Source organism: Melospiza georgiana, chromosome 2 (assembly GCF_028018845.1).
Source record: "Melospiza georgiana isolate bMelGeo1 chromosome 2, bMelGeo1.pri, whole genome shotgun sequence".
In the NCBI taxonomy this organism is placed as follows: Eukaryota; Metazoa; Chordata; class Aves; order Passeriformes; family Passerellidae; genus Melospiza; species Melospiza georgiana.
This window is the reverse complement of record NC_080431.1, coordinates 73020271-73041292: the sequence shown is the minus strand read 5'-3', so window position 1 is coordinate 73041292 and position 21022 is coordinate 73020271. Positions and strand designations below refer to the sequence as shown.

Genomic DNA, 21022 nt, shown 5'->3' with positions numbered 1-21022 from the left:
CCAAAGTATTACTCAAACACAGACTGTCTGGGCAACATGCACAAGTGCTTTACTCTCCTCAAAGTAAAAAAAAAAAATAAAAAAAAAATAAAAAATAGAAGCTTAGATTTAATTTGTACGCATTGCCTCTTGTCCTGTAACTGGTCATCGCTGAGAAGAGGTTGATTGCATCTTCATTATTCCACTCCATCGGGTATTTATAGACACTGAAAAGATGCCTCAGAGCCTTCTCTTTTACAGGCTGAGCAGTCCCAGTTCTCTTGACCTCTCCTTGCATGGCAGATGCTACAACTCCTGAATGACTTTTACTAGACTCACTCCTGTCTTTCTTGTGTTGAGGACTCCAGCACTTATCCAGCACTTCAGAAGTCTCACCATTGCTGAGTAGCAGGGGAAGATCCCCTCCCTTCACCTTCTGGCAATGCTCTACCTAAAGCATCACATTATGCTTTTAATTTTCTTTGCCACAACTGCCCAATTCTGGTTCATATTCAATGTCTTGCCTCTGCAAAGCTGCATTTCAATCTGTTATGTGTTGGGTCATTTCTCCAGCTTGTTGAGGCCTCTCTGTATGGAACCACAACCTTCCAGTGCATCAAATGCTCCTTCTATTTTTGAATCCCCTAAAAACCTGCTGAGGATGCAGTCTGTCCCATTTAATGGGTCATTTGTGAAGATGGTGAGCAGTTTTGGCTTTAGTACCAGCCCTGAGGTGCATCACTAATGTGTGGCCTCCAGTGGACACTGTCCTGATGACCATAACATTTTCAGCCTGGCACTTGATAACAGTTTTCTGCCCACCTTGCTGTCCATTTGTCTAGTCTGTGCTTCATCTGTTTGTCACTAAGTTATGGGAGGCTTGGTTTTGCTAGAATCAAAATGAAGAACATACACTACTCTCCCCTTATCCAGTAAGACACTCATCTTCTTATGGAAGGCTCTTTTTGTTCAGGCATGATTTTCTCTTCATAAATTTGTGCTGACAACTCTCAGTCACCTACTTGTGCTAAAGAAATTTGGAAGTGCTCCATCACCTTCCCAAGGATCAAGCTGAGGCTGACTATACCTCTCTGGATCCTCCTTCTTGCTGTTCTTGAAGATAGGAGTGACATTTGCTTTATGTCAGTCCTTAGGAAATTCCTCCAGTTGCCTGGACTACCACAGCAAGAGTAGCCTCACGATGTCATCAAAGGGCTGCTCAGCTATCATCAGTTCCCATGTATGTCCAGTTCAAGTGCTACCTGACCTGTTTCCCATCATTGAGGGGAAATTGCCTTATCTAGATTTCTTTATCTTGTTTAGGGTCTGAGATTCCCAAAGTCCACTTCTATCAGTAAATACTGAAGCACAAATTTTCCATAATCTTTTTTCTGCTTTTTATAGAGCTGTAGAAATTTTCTTACTGTTCTTGTCTTTTGCCAGATTCAGCTCCAGCTTTATTTTTTCTTTTTTTTCTTTTTTTTTTTTTTTTTTTTTTTTTTTTTTTTTTTTTTTTTTTTTTTTTGTATGTTTGGGCAGTATCTGTATATTCCTCCTGGTTGATCTGACGCTGCTTGTATGCTTCCTTTCTATGTTTAAGTTTAGTCAGAAGCTCCTTGTTCATGCATGCAGGCCTCCTATTACATATTTGATAGGTTTCTGCATGTTGGTTCGGACCGCTCTTGAGCTCGGAGAAGGCTTTGATATGAACCTGCTCTCCACCATTCTTTTCTCCAGGACTGTATTGCCTAGATTCTTCCAAGCAGATCTGTAGCATGTAAACTGATATGAGCCACTGGGAAATCCCTGTGTCACTTAGGAATTACCTTAGGCAATCTCAAAAAGAAGAAGACATCCTGTTTGCTGATAAACCCAAAGGAAAGCTCAGGACAGCCTGTCACTTTCTATAAAATGCCCTAACGTTCTGACATACTGGAATGATGAAGAGCAGGGAAGCTCTTGGGGTTGCATAAATATGAGAAATGAGTTTCATTTTTTGAATTTCTGTAAGTGATCTACAGTAGGAAAGAATGATCTTTACTTTTCCTTGGGAACTTGTGTCTGCCATTTTGTTTTTAAAAGTTTCCAAATTTTTTTTGGTCTTCTTTTTCTCCTGCCAGAACAGAATGTAAGATATTTGGGGTTGAAGTTCGAAACTGTCTGTGTGCATTTCTGCAAACTTCTTTTCTCTATTGCATCTCACATTTATTATGGATGAAATCGATGATGATTTTAATTTAGAGTTGCATGTCAGATTTTGAACTAGAATTTTGAATCAAGAATTATAATTATTATCAGAGCACATTCCAGGATGAATTTCAAATAATTGCAAATAAGAGAATGTGGCTCAACCAATCCTATAACTGAAAGTTGTATTTTAGTGATTTTGGAGGAAATACTAGCAGAACATTTAACAAAATCTGAGAGACTATAAAGTCCCTGACGAAGACTAATGATAAGTAATGAGTGGTTAAACTCCTGTTTAAGACTTCCTCAAGGTAGCAGGGCTTGTCTGTGTGCACCTTGCTCCAGCTGAATCCTTCTCTGTGCTCTTCACTCCACTACCCTTCTGAGGTGCAGAAATACAATGCTTAGATTTCCAAACTGAGGTTCAAAAAGGTGTATGAGCTTAGACTGAGCTTGTTGACCCAAGTGTGACCTTCTGCTTCCCTATGTTCTCTTTATAAATAAAAATTTGGATTTTTATTCACAGACAGCCCCTGGCTGCAAGGTATTAATTATGTAGCTCACATATAGATTGAACATACAGTGGAAAAAGAATGCTCAGTTGTGTTTCCCCTTACTCTGTGGTTGAAATATGGCTGAGTGATACCTGGCTCTGTATGAACTGGTAGAAGTATTTCAGAAAGCCTTGATCTTACAGAAGGAGAAGATGCCCAGTGGTCTCAGCATGGCACATTTATATCTTACATGACAGTTAGTGTTATTAGAAGGTGAGTTTGTTACTCAGGCAAGAAAATTTCCATGATAAACTGAAGAAGCAAAGGTAGCTGAAGGACTTTCTACTCTGTCCCTTATCTACTGTTCCTATGTTTTATAGGATTTTTTCTACAATCTGCTATGTATTGCAGCCCTCTGATTGTGAAAGACTAAATTTTTTGCTGCTTTGAGCTACACTATAACTATCAGGACAACAGCAGAGCTACCAGAGCTCTCTCAGGATGTCTTTGTTGTGCCATTTGGATGGCAAAGATAATTCATATCAACTAGTCCCAGTCTTCTACTTCATGATGTTCACTTTATCAAAGCAAGTTACTAAGAGTTCAGTCTCCTCTTCTGCATTGGGTGCATAGATCAAGCCTCAGTGTATTACACAGTGAAATCAATTGGTATTCAGCTGCAGATCCTCTGCACAGTGGCAGAGACTTGTTGGCTGCCTTCCAAGGCAGGTTTCAAAAGGACTCTTGAACACATAGAAAATAGAAGAGACACTAGAGGAATTATTTCTTAGTTAAGGATAAAAGAGACATGACTTGCAAAGTGACTTGAGGTCTTTTACTGACCAATATTGATACAGCTTTTCTTACAGAGTATATATCCTATTTCCCTTTTCCACAAGTTGTAATCTTAGGGGGTTTTTTTTCTCATTCTTTGCTCTTAATTCTCTCTTGCCCTTCAGTACACCTCCCTCTCTTAACCTTGTGCTGGCTCAGTCAGTATGAGCTGGCTTATTTGGTGTCTTTTTAAGAGTGCAAATGCATGGATAGTAGTGTCACTTGCCCATTGTGGTTGGGGACCTGGATCTGGAAGACTGACAAAATGCATCATTTTTTTCTGAATTGAAGAACTTTCCTGAACTGGAACAGCAAGAAACACACAGCTTTCTCTCAAGACAAATTGCATTTAGAGAGTTGTGTTTAATATCTTGATGTCCAAGTGGACATTAGTGACAAGTGGAATTCCTTGGGGATTATTATTGGGACTGGTGCTCTTTAATGTCTTTTTCGTTGATGTGAACAGTGGATTCACTGTTCACTGGATGAGGGGGCTGAGGGCACCTTCAGCAGCTTTGCCAAGCTCTGTGGTGCAGCTGACACAGCGGAGGGAAGGGATGCCATCCAGAGGGACCTGGACAGGCATGAGAGGTGGGCCTGTGTGAACCTCATGAAGTTCAGTAGTTCAACAGAAGGCCAAGTGCCAGGTCCTGCATGTGGGTTGGGACAATCCCAAGCAAACACGCAGGCTGGGAGGAGGAGGTATTGACAGCAGCCCTGGGGAGAAGGATGTTGGCTCAGGAGAATCTCAGCAGGTCCCAGCAATGGGCAGCTGCAGCTCATAAAGACACCCATGTCCTGAGCTGCATCCAAAGCAGTGTGGCCAGAAAGGTGAAGGAGGAGACTCTGCCCCTCTGCTCTGTGCTGGTGGGATCCCACCTGGAATGCTGCGTCCAGCTCTGGGAGTCCCAATGTAAGAAGGACATGGACATGTTGGAGCAAGTCCAGAGGAGATGAGGAAGATGCTGAGGCTGGAGTACTTCTCCTATTAAGACAGGCTGAGAGAGTTGGGGCTGTTTAGCCTAGAGGAGAGAACTAGCATCTTTCAGCACCTAGAGGGAATACAAGAGAGCTGGAGGGACTTTTGACAAGGGTGTGTAGTGATAACATATGAAGAAATGACCTTTAAACTATAAGAGGTATGCTCAGATTAGATCTAAGGAAGAAATTCTTCACCATGAGGGGGGTGAGGCATTGGTGCACATTTCCCAGGTTGAGACAGTGTGGAATCCTCATCCCTGGAAGTGTGCAAGGCCAGGCTGGATGGGGCTTTGAGCAACCTGTTCTAGTGGAAGGTACCACTCATGTCAGGGGGTTGGAACTTGGTAACTTTAAGGTCCCTTCCAACCCAAACCATTCTATGATTCTGTGATTCTATGAGTTGAGAGGAATTGCTCTCCTGATCTCATGCAAAATAATTGTTAAATAATGCTTAGGTAGATCGTATCAAAAAACCCCCTTGTTTTTCTTATTTTCTTAAAACCAGCACATGAGAAGATGCTTGCAAAACAGATAAGTGAGACAGCTAAATGAGATCCCACCCTATGAAATTGCTGGAATAGTGTTCACTGGAATATTGGTGGACACTCCTGATCTGTGCAAATGCTCATTTGAAGAACTCAAAAACTGCAGAATTTCCTGTCAGAGTCAATTAAGGTCAGTTTTGCCAGATGAAGTCTAACTATTTTTTGTCCTAAGTTTCAACGTAACTCCTCTCTTGAAATACCTTTGTGTCAACCTGTCTGAATTCTGTGTACTTTGAAAATCTGAATCTGTCATCTGAAATGCAGGGTAATAATCCAGGTTTTGGACAATTTTTCTTCTTCATGGTAATCTCAAAGAAACCTCTGTAAATTCCAGATACCATTTCTGTCAGGTGTAACAAGCTCCAAGTTTAATTAATGTGTCTGAACAAAATGCCTCATTGCAGTCATTAACAATGTTTAAGAGATTTATGTACCATTTAAAATTCTAAATATAAATATTTGCTCCTTAAAAAAAAACAAAACAAAAGCTGTAGGAGATAATGAAAGTTAAAATTCTAGAGAAATCAAGAATTTGGAAAATTTTATAAACCAGATTAATCTCAATATGTGAAATGAAATTTTGAGAAGCTGGAAATATTCATTATAATCCCATTTTCCTAGCAGCACATGGTTTCTTCCCTAGATCTATGAAATACATAGATTTCATGGTATGCATTTTGTTTCTGTTAGCTTTTATGTCCTTGCTCTGGCACTGTCTGGCTGTCAGGAGCAGCTAGCAAAGCTGTCCAGCATTTCTTCCTCTTGGCTAGGGATGAAAAGGTTCAAATTCCACTAACTCTAATTTGGATCCCTATAACTGATATTTAGGAAAAGGATTTTTTTTTCTTCTGGCCTTATTTACAAAACCGTTTCACATTAATGAGCAGTTTTTTTCTGCAACAATAGAAGTGATCCTGGGCAAAAAGAAACTCCAAATGTTTTGTGTGAGAAGGTAGGTGAGAACTGTATCACACTGCAGTGGGGAGAAGAAGAGTGGGAAGAGGCACTGTCAATTTAAATTAGACTGGTACATTTTTTATATTCTTGTCAAAACCCCTTCTCTCCTAATTCTACAGAGTCTGGCCTGTATTTACTTAGGTGCTTAATTCAGCTCTTCTTACTTAAGTTGAGTCCTGCTAGGCATGTGCACAAATGGCTTCAGTGAGAAGGGTGGAGACATCCAAATGGAAATTTACAGGGATCCGTATGTTTTGAGCATCTGTGTCTTGACTAGAGTGAAATTTGTAGGTGCACCAAAGTGCTTAAATAAGCGCCTAAATGTAATTTCCAGAGTCTAAAAGGGTGAAAAATCTTCGTTTAATTTTATTGAGTTATTATTCCTTGGTGATAAAGAAATAGAAGCTGCAAGGACGTGTTCCACTAAATTAAACTACTGGTTTTCAGTGTTTGCAACTAGGCCCCAAGAGTCAGGGAAAATCATTGCAGCATCAGCAAAGCAGTTTGCCACATGCCAAATTGTGCTCTGTCTACTTCAGAGTCAGAGCAGCCCATGTGTATTATTTAGAAACATTTAGAGCAGTTGATGGACCAGAAGAATGGAAGGATCTGGTCTAATGTATGTTGATGCGTGGTTTGAACTGCACCACAGCTGCTGCTCCTCCTTGTATTTAAAACAATGCAGAAACTCCATGTCTGAGTGCTCTGGAATGCAGTCCTCAATGATCACAATTTGTCTTTACAAACTGCGCAAGAAAGTATTTTAGTTGTTTGGATTTTTTTTTTTTTGGTGTTTGCTTTACTGCTGAGGATAGGGGCAGAGAGAAGGTCTAAGCACTTTTTGGAAATGTCTCCCTCTTCCTTTATTTCTGTCCTAGTTACTTGGGAATGTAGCATTTGTGCTCTTCATGGCATTCCTGTCGAAGGGCTTTAGACTTGAAATAGCAACAAGCCCAAGATGGGACATGCTGGGCTACTCTGCCAGTAGCCAGTGTCCTCTCAGTGTCCTTGGTGAAGGGAACCCCTGGGAATGGATGGTGTGGGCATCCCTGGGCTGTAGGATACAGCACTACATTTTTGGGAGATCTGCTCATTGCACCCTGAACTGTGTTGCTGTGCCAGGCTGGATAGCACTGACTTCCCTTGCCTTGTGTGCTGCTAAATGATAGAGAAATAACATTTCTCAGATGTGCACTTACTGCCTTAGGAGTTTTATTTTAGAGCTCTGGTTTTAATATCTCTTTCTATTATTAGCAACAGAAATGGGGACATGTGCCAGTAGAAGTGGCCAAGTATTTAAGGAAGTGCCTGATGTTTGAGTGAAAGCCACTCTTTTCTGATTACAGTAATGTGCATTTAAGCACCCTGATTTCACATTGTAGGGGCCACAATGGCCAGGGGCAGTGGCTACAGCAGTGCCCCAGTTCTGTTTGCCCACAAACCCATAGGAGAGGGCACTGTCTGTAGTGCCCAGTGCAGTGTCTGTAGCACTCCAGAGCATCTCCTGTGCCTTCCAGCAGTGCCCAGGCTGGGAACTCCACAGTGGTTTCCTATTGCAAGAATGCTAAATTCTTACAGGCTGGTAGAATGCAAAGCCAGAGAGAGCAAAATATTTGCATGCAGGAGTATGAATAAGTGTAGGGATAAATGGAGATGCAATGTTACTGAAATATTTCTTTCATCTCCTTGGATTTGCTGTCACTCCAAATCAACCTCTGTTTCTATGTCCAAGAGTATCTACGGGCAGTGATTAACCACAAAACCTCTTTTAAGAGGGAGAGATGGAGACAGCAGGGGAGGGTTGCCATATCTCTGTCTGACCTAAACATTATGTTTAATTTGTGCTTGCATATTACCTAAGCTGCGCTCAGATGTGCATGATGGGCTCATCTGAGCTTACAAGCCCAGCAAAGTGCCCTGTGCATGCCTTCACCATCAGCTTTCCTGCAGGTCATAGCCAGAAAGACTATGGATGACAAGGTTTGACCATCCTTGGCCATTTTCAGGCATTGATTTTGGGTGACAACAGAGACCTGATGCTGCAATCAGAGGGTTTTGAAGATGCAGCTTTGATTTGCTTTTGCCATAAGTGGATAGACTTGATTTAAAGGCTTCAATTGCCTTCCAGATGTCTTTCAGGAATGAAAGAAACAAGGCTTTGAATCTTTGGTGAATCTGGTGGGAAGAACTGAAGGATAAACTAAGTATACTTTTCCTGAGTAAAGGTCATTTTTGATAGCCTGTAAAAAATAAAATGGATATCTCTGATATGCTGAGAGTATACAGGACATAAACACTGATTCCTTGCAGTCCCAGGAAATTGCCACTCTACTATGTCTAAGAACTTCTCTCTGTCAGATTTGATAAAAGAAAAAAAGTATTTTGGAGTTCATTAAAATATGTCAAATCATAAAAATACTTCTAGAGACTAGTATCATGAGAAATTAGACTCACTGCTTCTGTAAATATTAAAGCAGTGACTATTTAATGATTCACAGGTTTAATTACAGAGAGGATGACATCTTTATTATAACAGAATAAAAGTAATTATGCATCACAGGAGCTGGACTGAACTGTGCTTGGTCCTGCATTCTCGGCGCGCAGCTGTGCAGAGCAGGTTGTCAAACACCCACAAGTCTGTGCCAGTCTGCTTTTGTTTTGCAGTCAGCTGAGCATCTGTGAGAAATGGTATCCCTCCCATGGCAGAGCAGTGTTTAATTGACCACAGCTAAAAAATTGGCAGGGTGGATTTTAAGCAGTCATGGTCTGAGACTGAGATTTTGTGTGATTGTATAGAGAACAGAAGGTGTATGCTGATGGACTACATATCTTCTACTTATTGCAAATAATGCTTATTTGTCAATACTGAAATGTTAAAAAAAAATATTTAATCCTGTGTGATCCATAGAATTTTTATTTGTGTGGAACATATCCAACAACAAGCGAGCATCTTCATAGTTAGATTATTCAGCCTCCTGCACAATGCATCTTTAGGCAAGTGGAATAAGAGGAACACTTCAGAAACACACAAAGTACCTAGGGACAGTTTTTGAGGAGAAGTAAAAAATTACAAATATACTCTTGCAGTTTTTGTTGCTGTTGTTCTTCATTCAATCTTTTATTATTATCATTATTTTCTAGCTCAATTGTCTCTATGCCAAGAGAAAATGTGTCACTATATTCACCTGTTTTGTACTTCAATGAGTAATTTTCGTATGTGCATAACCCAGCTGAAATCCAGAGGAAAAAAAAATTACTGAAAGAAGGTAGAGAGAGAAAAAGGGTTCAGGGAAAATGAATCTATCTAGGCAAACTTACCTCAGTGTTACCAGTTTGTCACTAAGACTGTGATTCAGGTCCTGGCTCAGGAGGAGTCCGTATGAAATTTTATCTGGCCAGGTCTAGCAACTCTAGATCCCAGTCAGAACCTTGTGTTTGATGTGATGACAAGAGGTTAAGAGTAGAACTACAGTACCCAGTGGTGAGAGAAAGTGTGACTGAATGAGAGTTTGATAACCAAGACTGGTTTATTCTACAAACAAGTAGCTCTGTTTGGTCTGGATGGTTCCTCTTTGCAGATAGGCATGGTGTGCTCTTTTCTCTCTGCAGGCAGGATGATCCAGCTAGTCCTGGAACCAGAAGGAAAGATGAGGATGTGTTTGTGCTGGAGTTCATTCTTCTTTCTTTGGCCCATCTTCTCCAGCTGTTCTTGCAGTGATGTGTGTGTGACTGCCATCATGGTTCAAAGTACCTCCAATTCAGTCTAAATCGGCTTCAGCCTTCATGAGGTACATTCAAGATACTATTATTCAAGAGTCTGTATGTAGGAGCTTTCTTGTCTCATTAGAGCACCATAGACATACTGAATATTTTAAGTTGCCAGATGAGAACTCTTGGTGTTCTGGTCCACCTTTCTGCACTAGAAGCAAGGCCAAATTTCAGTTAACATTATTCTTCTTTGTATGCTTATGGGACTGAAGGTCTTTGTGTGCTTGTGGTATGGTGTAAAGTGAGATGGTGTATAAAAATGTCCAATTATAGAATTCAAAGCTGTACATAATGAATTAAGTGTATGAGTCTGTGAATGAACCAGTCTGTCTATTACACTGCGCAGAGAATAAGAACTTGAGAGATGTAAAGTCCCTTCATCTTTATGTCACTGTCTCTGTGACTGACTTTGGGCTACTTTCATAATTTTCATATCTTGCTTGTGAGAACAATGATGTTTCCTTTGTCAAGGCCTCCATGATGTACAAATTAAGGGACTTGTACAATAACCAACCTTGTTTTGGTTTTCTGAGACTATAGCATGGGTGTAGCTCACAGCAAAAGTACTGTGGCAGAACCTGCAGTGCACTGAGTGGATTCTATGAGTGAAGTGTTTGCCCTTGGAGGTAAATGACAGATACGAGGAAGATGTTTTTGGCTTCCTAGAATTATAGAAAATACAGCAGGAAAGCACCATAAAACTTTATTTTATTTACCTCTCAGCCCAAACCGTTATGTAAAGTATTTGAAGTTTGTCTAACACATCTTTCATAAATGCTCAATTTCAGAGGTTTCTTAGGCCATTTTTTCTAATGTTTTTTCTGTCTTACCTATTGACAAACTTTTCGTATTATCAAATTAAGTTTTTCCTTTTTGTGGATTTTAGATCTTGACAATTTTCCCAATCTCAGTGGACTTGAAAAATAGTTTCCTTCTTTGAAAATACCATTCACATATTTGAAAACTACTCCTGTAGGATTCTTCTTCTTTGCATCAAGAATCCCAGACTCTTCACTGTGACTGTGGTCACAGGGGTTTTCAGGTGAAAGGAGAGACAAGAATGTTGACTCCATCATCAGAAGGCTTGATTTATTGTTTTATGATATATATATATTACATTATAACTATACTAAAAAGAAATAGAAAGAAAAGGTTCCTCAGGAGGCAAGCTATGCTAAGAATAGAATAGAAAAGAATGATAACAAAGGAGCTATCTCCAACTCTGTCCCAGATATCCCAATCCTTGATTGGCCATTAATTATACACATCCAAGATGGGCCAATCACAGGTGGACCTGTTGCATTCCACAGCAGCAGATAATAATTGTTTACATTCTGTCTCTGAGGCCTCTTAGCTTCTCAGAAGGAAAAATCCTAAAGAAAGGATTTTTAGTGAAAGGATGTCTGCGACACTTCACTTTTTCCTCTTGAGACACATTCTGCTGTCCTCTAATTATTACCTCTGTTGCTTTCTTATAGACTTTGAGAGGCTCATTGTGGTGCATAAATCTGCTCACACAACTCTGGTTGAGAACTTTAATAAGTTACAGAGAGCAGCAAGATTACTTCATGTGTCCTGCAGATTATATTGTTGACTTTTGTGTGACTTGTGGTTCTTTCAGATTTCTGCAGCACTGAAGAAATGTTTCCTAAGCAGTTTTCCCCCACTGAGTAATTGCAAAGTTAATAAATCAAATAAGAGTGAAATATTTTTTTGAATATTGTTGAATGTTGTTGGGCTACTTTTTCAGTTTATCAGGGTCACATGGAATTTAAGTCCTGGTTCCTTCCATTTTATCAACTGAAAATTCAATCTCTACACATATTAATGACAAGGATGGTAGGGCAGAAATACAGTTAGTACTAGGTCATGGACAGACTCCTGAAGGAGCTGCACTTGATAAATCAGTCAAGTGTAAGTACTGGTGTAACTTCCTGGTAATTACACTCTGACTGTGGCTCACAATGAGTTTTTTGTGTGACAAGAATTTCATCCAGGTCATTTTGCCTTAGCTCACCCTTGAGAATGTTGTAGAAGATAGCATGGCAAGCCTTGCTGTTGCTGTGTCTACAGGGTACTCTGTTCCAGGCTGGATTTACCCAGTGTACTTTTTCTTTATGAGTAATTTGTATTTTTTACATACTTAAGTCTGTTACCTGACACTTAAGGGGTGATGTTTTCTCACTCCAGGATGAAAAAGGATGTTTCTTCTTCCATTATAAGACAATTTAGCTGTAAGCCCACTTTCATTGTCATTGTAGTATGTTTTCTAGTGTTAGATCTCCTGAGACCAGAGTCTGGACATTCCTTCAATATTCTGAAACCTAGAAACATGAGGAACTTATTTTCCTTCTACTCTACCTTATATAACAATATTTCTTGAGTTAACCTTTTTTGAATAAAACTTCAATTCATCTTGGTACTGAAGAGATATAGACAAACAGATATCCAGGTGAAATTCATCTGGCAGCCGTTAATTTTCCTTGCAGAGCAAGATGAAACAGTAAGTCAAATTCAACCGTGTTTTAAACTCTGTGGGTTTCAACACATTTAAAAATTAATATTTTTTCCTCAAGTTTGCTTTTAGTAAAAACAGTAGATCATGCAATTGTAACCAGGAAAAGTAAACATTTTAGAAGGTCTATTCTGTAAGTGAAATACATAATTTCTTTGGAACTTCTGCAGCTGGAAATAGTGTAGGGCTAAAGTTTTCTGGATGATGGGGTCAAGTGCACCTTCAGTCAGTTCACAGACAAGACCAAGTGGGGCTGGAGTGTTGATCTGCTGGAGGACAGGAAGGCTCTGCAGAGGAACCTGGACAAGCTGGACTGATGATCTGAGGCCAATTGTATGAGGTTCAGCAAGGCCAAGTGCCCAGCCTTGTACTTGGGTCACAACAACCCCGTGCAATGCTAGTGGCCTGGCACAGAGTGTCTGGGAAGCTTCCTGGTGGAAAAGAAACAGGGGGTGCTGTGCTGGCTGACAGCAGCTGAACCTGAGCCAGCAGTGCCCGGGTGGCCAAGCAGGGCAATGGCATCCTGGCCTGGATCAGCACTGGTGTGGCCAGCAGGAGCAGGGCAGGGACCGCCCCCTGTACTGGGCACTGGTGGGGCCCAGTAATTCACCTGTAATCCACATTAAATCTCCAGCTGTGAATCACTGAATTCGTGGTCCTTTTTTTGTAGAAGACTGTCTGTGCCAGTGAGTGTATTTCCTTGAAGGAGTGCCATGGAAATCTTCCAGAAGCTCAGTTAACATATTCACAAGAGTGTTTGAAGTGAAAGTATCTCCCTAATCATCTTGAAATTTAATTTCCCATAGCCTGCTTAGATAATTTTCAACTCTTGCCCATAGGAAAGAAAAACAATATGACACATTTTTTGATGATAAATCTTATAAGACTGCAGGTCATTATTCCTATAGTCCTTCACTCTGGTAATTTTGTGTGCGATCAACTAATAGTAAACAGGATTTTTGTGGGATCAATAACAGCAGGTTGTCTAAATGTTGGTTATAAAAAGACTTAAATAGTAGCAAATCTCAAAAAAAAACCTGCACAAGCAATTTTTTGTGCTATAGTTTTTTTTTTTTTTCACACTTCCTAATCTCTGTTATGTAAAAAATGCATATGAAGATTTCATCCTAAGGCAATCTTTTTGGATTTAATAGCTAAAACCTCACAGTAAAAAAATCCTATGAGAAGACTATCAAGTAAAGACAAGATTCAGAGACAAAGAAAAGCATTCACAAGTTTTGGAAACATAAACAATTAAAGTTTCTCCTCTTGCAATTACAAAGGAAAGAAAAAAAGAAACACATAGAGTTAAAAACCACCAAGAAAGGTTTAAATGATCTGTAGTCTAGATTTTGCAATCATCTGTAACTGGCATTTCATAATTGATCATGACTGAGGTTTTCAGTTTCTTTCAGCTGGGCTTAATTCTGAGTTTAAAGAAACAGTTTCTCATCTGTTTGCTCCATCCTTTGGAAAATCAGTTCAGATCAGGATAAAAAATAGGCTTGAATATAATAAGAGAACATTTTCATAGAATAGCTGAAGTTGAAAGAGACCTGGAGGATGCCATCCACCAACTCTGCCTAAATAAGTGTCCTCTAGCACAAGCTGCTGAGGGCCAAATCTACATAGATTTTGATTAATTCCAAGCATGGAAACTTTAAAACCCCCTTAAACAGCTTTTATTGATTCTTTCTCAATTGTTTAGGATTTTAAAGAATATTTTCTTTGCCTCTTTCTCCTTTCAGAAGTAGCCAAAATTGTTTGTGCTGCATTATTTTAAAACCGGAAATTCTATCCTTGTGGTCAAATCCATCATGCTATTCTAAGAAAGGGTCCTAGAACTGACAAGTAGGTAATTCCCATGCCAGAAGGTACTAGAGAGCTTGATACATTTAGATTTGTATTTTTGGCCATACATTTCAGTTCTGTAGTTGAGATAATAAAAATGCCATCATTTAGATAATTTAAAATTATTTTTTTTTCTACTTTGGTTTTAGAGCTGTGAGCTGTTCAGGCAGTTTTTCTCACAGAGTGAAGAAGAGCTCTTGGTAGCATCTGTGACTGGCATTCATATTTCCTGGATAAAGCTCCTTTTAAATACTTATATGGAAATGCAGGTCCTCAACCATGGAGTAGACAAGCACTCTCTTACATTCCATACCTATTCGTGGAGACACTAAATTCAGTCTGTGCTGGTGGCTTAACTTAAATACGTGCTCATTTGCCTGAGTAACAGATGTCTTTTTCAATCACAGCCTCTGAAAGATCATTTTACATAAAAAAAGAATTTTGTATATGTTTGAGAAGAAAAAATTCTCTGCCTCTATCTTATAAATTCATTAGCATATGTTTTTCTGAATGGCAAATATTAACATAATTTGTTCAAACTAATTTAGTTTGTTTCCCACCTAATTTTGAATATCAATTATGGCACAAAAATGGGATTTATACTTACAAAATGTGTTGCTCTTGCATAGAATATGTAATATCACAGGAGCAGACCACTGATGATTCACAAATACAAGAAAAAAAATCCAGTTTTGGAAATATTCTGCAATATGTCTGCAATTCCATAGGTTAAATATTTCTTGAAGGAAGCAAGCTGTTTTAGTGGATAAACACATTTTGTGTGCTTGTGTGAGATCATGCTGATTATCTCCTGCAAGCTGGTACAGGCATAATCCTGACAGTTTTGAGGCTGACAGAGTATCAGAAGTTTCAGACAGACCAAGCCTAAATTAATCTCCCTACTGCCTTTGCCACTTGGTCACAATGGCGGGATGCTAGAGAGCCACATTGTCACCCAGGCTGGTCATATTTCAACCACTAGCAATCTGAGGACAGTTTGAGGCAAGTCAGGTGTCTGGAAGTCCAAACACTTCACTTTGGAAACCTCAGTGCTTGAGGAAGGTTGATAAGGTCAAAGGCCAGAGTGGGTGGGGGACCATGTACTCAAGAGTTATCCAAGATGGAAGTGAGTTCTCCAGCCAGCTGAGCTGTGAAGTGCCAGAAGAGCCTTTCAGCCAGAGGAGAACTATTGCACAAGAGTTGCTCAGAACAGTATGTGTTATTTTCAGCCAGGATAAACTTGCCAACCTCTCATCCCCTGTGGAGCCAGCAGGAGATAGAGCTTGTGACAGAGGTGTGGAAACTAGTTTGGAAAATTTTCTTATCTTTTTCACTAAAGAGATGACTCTTTTTCCATAGCCTGAAATAGCCTCTTTTCAAAACCATATTGGTTTCATGTCCCCATTAAAAATAAAAGCTTTAAATTAGTTAATTTAGATTTTTTTGTCGTGATCAGTCTTTGCCCTGATGTGAAGCTAGACTTCTAAGCACAAACTGCATCTCAAAATGCTGATCATTGTATCACTGACCACCCGCACCAGATTTAATAGCAGATCTGCTGGGTATGAAACCACTTTATTCAAATGTGCTCTGTTCAAGGTCCAGCACAAACTGGAATGTGCAAACAAGAATATCTTACAGGTTCAGAAGGTTTATGGTTAAATATGTTCATGGGCTTTGGAACTGGACAAGGATGAACAGATAATTATCCATTAGTTATCAGGACAGGGTCCTTACTGAGACACAGTAGGCAACCCTACAGCCCAGTTTTTCCAGCACCAAACCTTATGTTGGTAGTCATCCTGCATTTCTGCAAGAGGGCTTTGCTATGAACCACTCCTCAAATTCCTGAATTTATATATGAGTACAATCCAGTTATACATCCCCAAACCTAGGGAATACTTATATGGTGCTTTTTAAAACTATGTCTTAGTAGCAGAGGTAGCAGAGTGAAACACTGTTTAACCCAGCCACTATCTCTGCATGATTTTGCAAATCTTCATCTTGCCAGGTTCACTCCCCCATGTGAGTAGACATACCTGAAGGATCTCTTGAGTGCTGAAATTTGGGTATGTGTATGAATATTTCCTTGTGTGTTCTCTGGGGAAGGAGGAGTATCAAATGTCACTGGGGGATTTGTCTTTACCTACACTTTAAAACAGACATATGACAGCTGAAATAAACAGTGGGACCTTTTTCCTACATACTTTCTGAGTGTTTTCTGGCATTAAACCTGACTTAAATCTTCAACAGGCTGCAGTGATATGGCCTGGCATATGGAGGAAAGTGGGGTCAGAACTCAGATCCAACTTGAAGCTTTAGCTAACTCTATAGGTTGGCAACTTGTGTAACTTCAGATAATTTTCATTGTCATAAAAATTCATCTATGTAAACAAATTTGTACCAGAATTTTTCCTGTTGTACCTAAGGTGTTCAATTCTGTCAAGGAGGTTACTTTGTATCCCTGTAAAATCCTACAATAACAAAGCTTCCCAGCCTGAAATTACAAGTCAACTATTGCTTAAAGAAATAAAATTGCTATTCTATGCTACATCTGCATGTGAGTTTCTATTATGAGACAAAAAAAAAAAATGTTTAGCAGTCTGCTGATTACTTTTAATTAAGGAATTGATGAAAAAAAATAACCTAGAAATGAAAACTTCACAGTTCGCCGCATAAGAGAAATTGCAAAATTCTATCCTTTAATGCTATTCAGGCTTGCACATCACCAGGAACATTGTCCAGAGACCAGACCTTGTATTGCTCTTTTGCTCAAAGAGCCCCTGGAAGCTGTCAATAAGTAGGATTTCTGTTTGCTGGCATATAAGGCTCTACTTCTTTGTATTTCTTTTTTCTTTCTGGAGTTTAGCCAAAAGAAAGCTTCTATTTGAGTGCCAGAAATTAGTAATTGCTTGTTTCTTTGTAAGATCCTTGTGACAGACTGGATTAATCCGTTGAGAAATAATGTCAGGTAGAAACTGGAAAAACAATCAGGTTAGAATTATCAAAAATAAATATTCTCCCTCCTAAGCTTTAACTGAAAAGGCTAGTTGGCTTTTAGAAAACAAAAAATGTGTGAGAAAGACTATAACATATCCAGAAGAAATGAGATTCTCTGCCTTGGACAAACATAGATAATTATTTTCTGGGAAGAGTTAGAGTGACTTTAAAGAGTAATTTTTCATCCATTATCTTCAGTGTTTGGTAAGTATGAATCAACATTTATTCCACACAGGGAAACTAAGGCATAAAGTGCTAATTACCCCCAACAATGGATCCATTATCTGGATCCAATATTGCTGTTATAAGCTCATGTGGTTTCCAGCAAGTGAACACTCCTGACATAAGTGGGTTTGCTATCATGCCTGCAGAAGTGTTGTTCATATCAGGAGCTGATAATAGAGATGAAGATACTCAGACCTCAGTCAGGAAAGGATGTAGATGGTGATGTTCACCTTACCTTACTGTGAATGCCCATATCTGAGCTACTCATCCTGTGCTCCTCCTCTCCTAGAAGAAATGGGCAAAATTTGTCTGAATTATTATGGTGGGTTGACCTTTGCTGGCCACCAGATGCCCACCAAGCCACTCTCTTACTCCCTCCACTCAGCAGGACAGAAGAGAAAACAACGTGAAATGCTCATGGGTCAAGATAAAGGCCATTTAATAAATACAAGCAAAGACCAAATGTGGAAGCAGGAAATAATAACTCAATTTCTTCTCTATTTCCCATCAACAGGTGATTTCCATCCACCTACTAGGAAGTATGGTTTTGGTATGTGCAGTGGTTGCTTTGGAAGACAAATGCGTTAATAATGATTGAGTCCCCCCACCACCTCCCTCCTTTTTCCTAGCTTGTATTGCTGAGCAGAAATATGGCATGGAATATCCCTTTGGCCAGCTTGGATCAGCTGTCCTGACTATGTTCCCTCGCAGCCTCTTGCCTACTTCCAGGTTATTACGTGCTTGGGAGCCAGCGGTGGTTGGATTGTCATCTTGGTGCTGTGGGATCACTGCCCAGAAATAGCCAAAGTGTTGGTGTGTTATTTTCTTCAGGATGAGATGGACCTCGGTCTGAGACTACCTTTCTGAATGTGGACTGCAACAAAGAAGGTTAGTTGGGATGCAGACAACCCAGAGTTTTCTTCTCTATTACTTTGGATTTAGGAATATTCTAGCCTACCTGACCTGTGTTGGATGGGATCAATTTCTAAATAATTACTTTAGTCAGAAGTTAGGAAGCAAGAAAAATTTTATGGTTCTTCGTAATCAGAAATGTGTCAAAGGTTTTTAACCTGACTGAAAGCACAGAATAATCTTTGCAGCTGCAAGTGCCTAAAACAAGGGTGCAAGGACTTTTCTATCTGCTGGACTTGATGAAGGTTGATGCAATCACCATGTTCTGCAATTATCACTTGACAGCAGCAGATTAATACTTACAGTGGATGCTATTAATGCATGCTTAACAAGATGAATACTCTTGCTAATGAATCCCAGTAGTCTCAGAAATCAGAGGAAGGTTTCTGTGTGTGCATGTGCATGAGAAAGCAAAAGCAAAGCACCAGGGGTTATTGGAAAGCTATTATCAACCCTCTGAAAGCTGCAAATCAAAGACGAATAAAACATCTTCCAGTTCATCTTGTACTACTAATAGGTGTTTAGTGTTTGGACTGACATATATAAAGTTTAATTTCTGCCCAATGTATTGAAGACACTGACAGTGTAGTAAAGCATGATGGCCAAGGAGACATGGGATTGTCATTGCTAGTAAGAGGCCACAGACTGCAAGAATCTATCCTGTCATAAAGCCATTTTGCATGCAGCTTTGGCAAGCAGTTGGCCATTTAAAGTCCAAAATTAGGAAAGTTCAGGAGTCTACAGTTTAACCAGATGCCTTACACACCACCCTGAACCCTCGGTCTCAGTGGGGAATTATTTTCATCTAGTTTAACTGAATTGTATGATCATGGTTTGCCATGGTATATATGGTAAAATTTGGCCTTACCATATACAGAAAACCTCAGCCAATTATCATGAGTAAAGAAAAATTACTTTGAGTAAGCATAATATTATATTGTGGAATAATAGCTGCGTAAAAATAATGTCAGAACTCCCAAAACAAAGAAGTATTGAAACAAGAAACCAGCACCCTGAACATCAGCCTGCTTCTGATCATTCACACTAAGCTAAGAATCATGTCATAAGCCACCAAATCCCACAAATCATCATAAGGTAGCAAATAAAGTTGGAGAACCCAAAGGAATGGGGGCAGAGCTTGCTGTTATGGGTTTGATGAGAACAGTGAGCACTGGACTGTGACTGGCTTGGACACAGGGTGTCCCTGGGGCAGCTTTATATGGACACCTCCTGTCCATCAGGAAAGGGTGAAGATTGACCCCAAGTATCACAGACTTTCTTTAAGGTGTTACTGCAGAAAGCAGATTGGAGGTCTCGTACACCTTTCTGTCATCTTCTTCTTTCCTCTCTCTGGTAGGCTTTGTTTTTGATTCATTAGTTATCCTTTGTGAATGTTAGCACCCGTCACATTTGAGTCACACAGTACATACAGGCGCAGAGGGTCTTGGTTCCCACCTACCTACACAAGGCTTTGTCCAGATCTGACCTTGAGAGGTGTAGAAGTAATTCTGCCTTCCAACACAGGTAATAAAGGCTCCCTGCTTCCCACCAGTCATCTGCAGCCTCTGGTGTCCCACTGTTTGTCACAGTGTCACAGATCTGATGCCCTGAAGGACTTCTTTTTCCATCAACCTGTGCTGCTGGCTCCTTTCTTCAGTAGCTGTTGCATCGAGATGAAAGAATGTGAAATAGAGCTTCAGCAATTTTCTCTCTGTCTTGGCAATAGAAAGAGATTTTTGCAGGAAAGATAACCTTGGTTGCCTTCATCTGGGCTTCCTTTTCCTTCTGCCACACAACCTCCTACTGCCTCTACAGGAAGGCACATGGGCTCCCTAGGCCAGGGGCAGCTCTACAAAACGACAAACATTCAAATGCAGACCAGAGTACAGAAGAAGGAGCTTGCAGCCATCCAGCAGGCTTAGATGCTTCCTTCTTCTCATGACTGTAAAGGGAGAAAAAGATTCATTGATTATAAGAAACTTGTGCTTATCTAGCTTTACAATTGGATGCAGATGGTGATCTTTACAGTGTGCAACTGCTGAAGCATACATAGCAGCTTCCCTAAGACACCACATCCAATCATCTTCAGAAGCAGCATTTTTATTTATTTTGGGAGTAGGCTCTAAGAATTGTATATAGATTTCTTTTAAAATATCATTATGTCTAAATCTGTCAGTAAAGGCAAGATAAAAATACCTACAGCAAGTTCCATCCAATGATACCATTTCTTCGCTAAAATGGATGTAATTCATCACAACAATAGATGCTAGAAATAGGAGTCACACTGTGGAGCATTAGTATGCTAAATTACTGCCTTTTGCATAAAGTAATCACTGAGCCAAAGCAGTAAATAGCTGATATTAAAGCAAAAAAATTCTTTTTATATTTAATTTACTAAATATTTCTATTCTCTTGCACTTCCCTTGTTGCCCTCTCACAGTACTAAAGAAATCAATTTCTTCCTTTGCACTCTAACTAAAATGAATTTTCCTTTGTATATTAGTGTGGATGCTGGAGGCACTGCCTTCTTTGTGGGACTAAAAACCAGCCTTCAGTTCAGTTCTGTTCTCACCAAAAAGGGTGATTCAACTTCCCAGTAACTGCATTAAGATGGATATAAATCCTGTAAGTTTGCTTCAGGCTAAAACTCGCAGCCTTACACAGACAAGACTGACTTCTTCTTTCAGCACTTTACACATGTTATAACAAAAATGTTGTTTTTCCTTTCAAATGCTAGAAATTTGAGGGGAAGCACTACACTGGGATCTCACCAG

General features: G+C 39.7%; 1 long non-coding RNA gene across 3 annotated transcripts in view; it reads left to right on the top strand.

Moving 5' to 3' along the window:
- LOC131096996 (uncharacterized) overlaps positions 1 to 21022 on the top strand; it is a 121352-nt gene that overhangs the window by 36657 nt on the left and 63673 nt on the right. Inside the window, exon 5 of one of the 3 annotated variants that reach the window (XR_009116015.1) lies at positions 18168 to 18224. The exons of the other annotated variants lie outside the window; for them this stretch is intronic. This is a non-coding gene — a long non-coding RNA (uncharacterized LOC131096996). The remainder of the gene's footprint in view (positions 1 to 18167; positions 18225 to 21022) is intronic. 3 annotated transcript variants of the gene reach the window in all.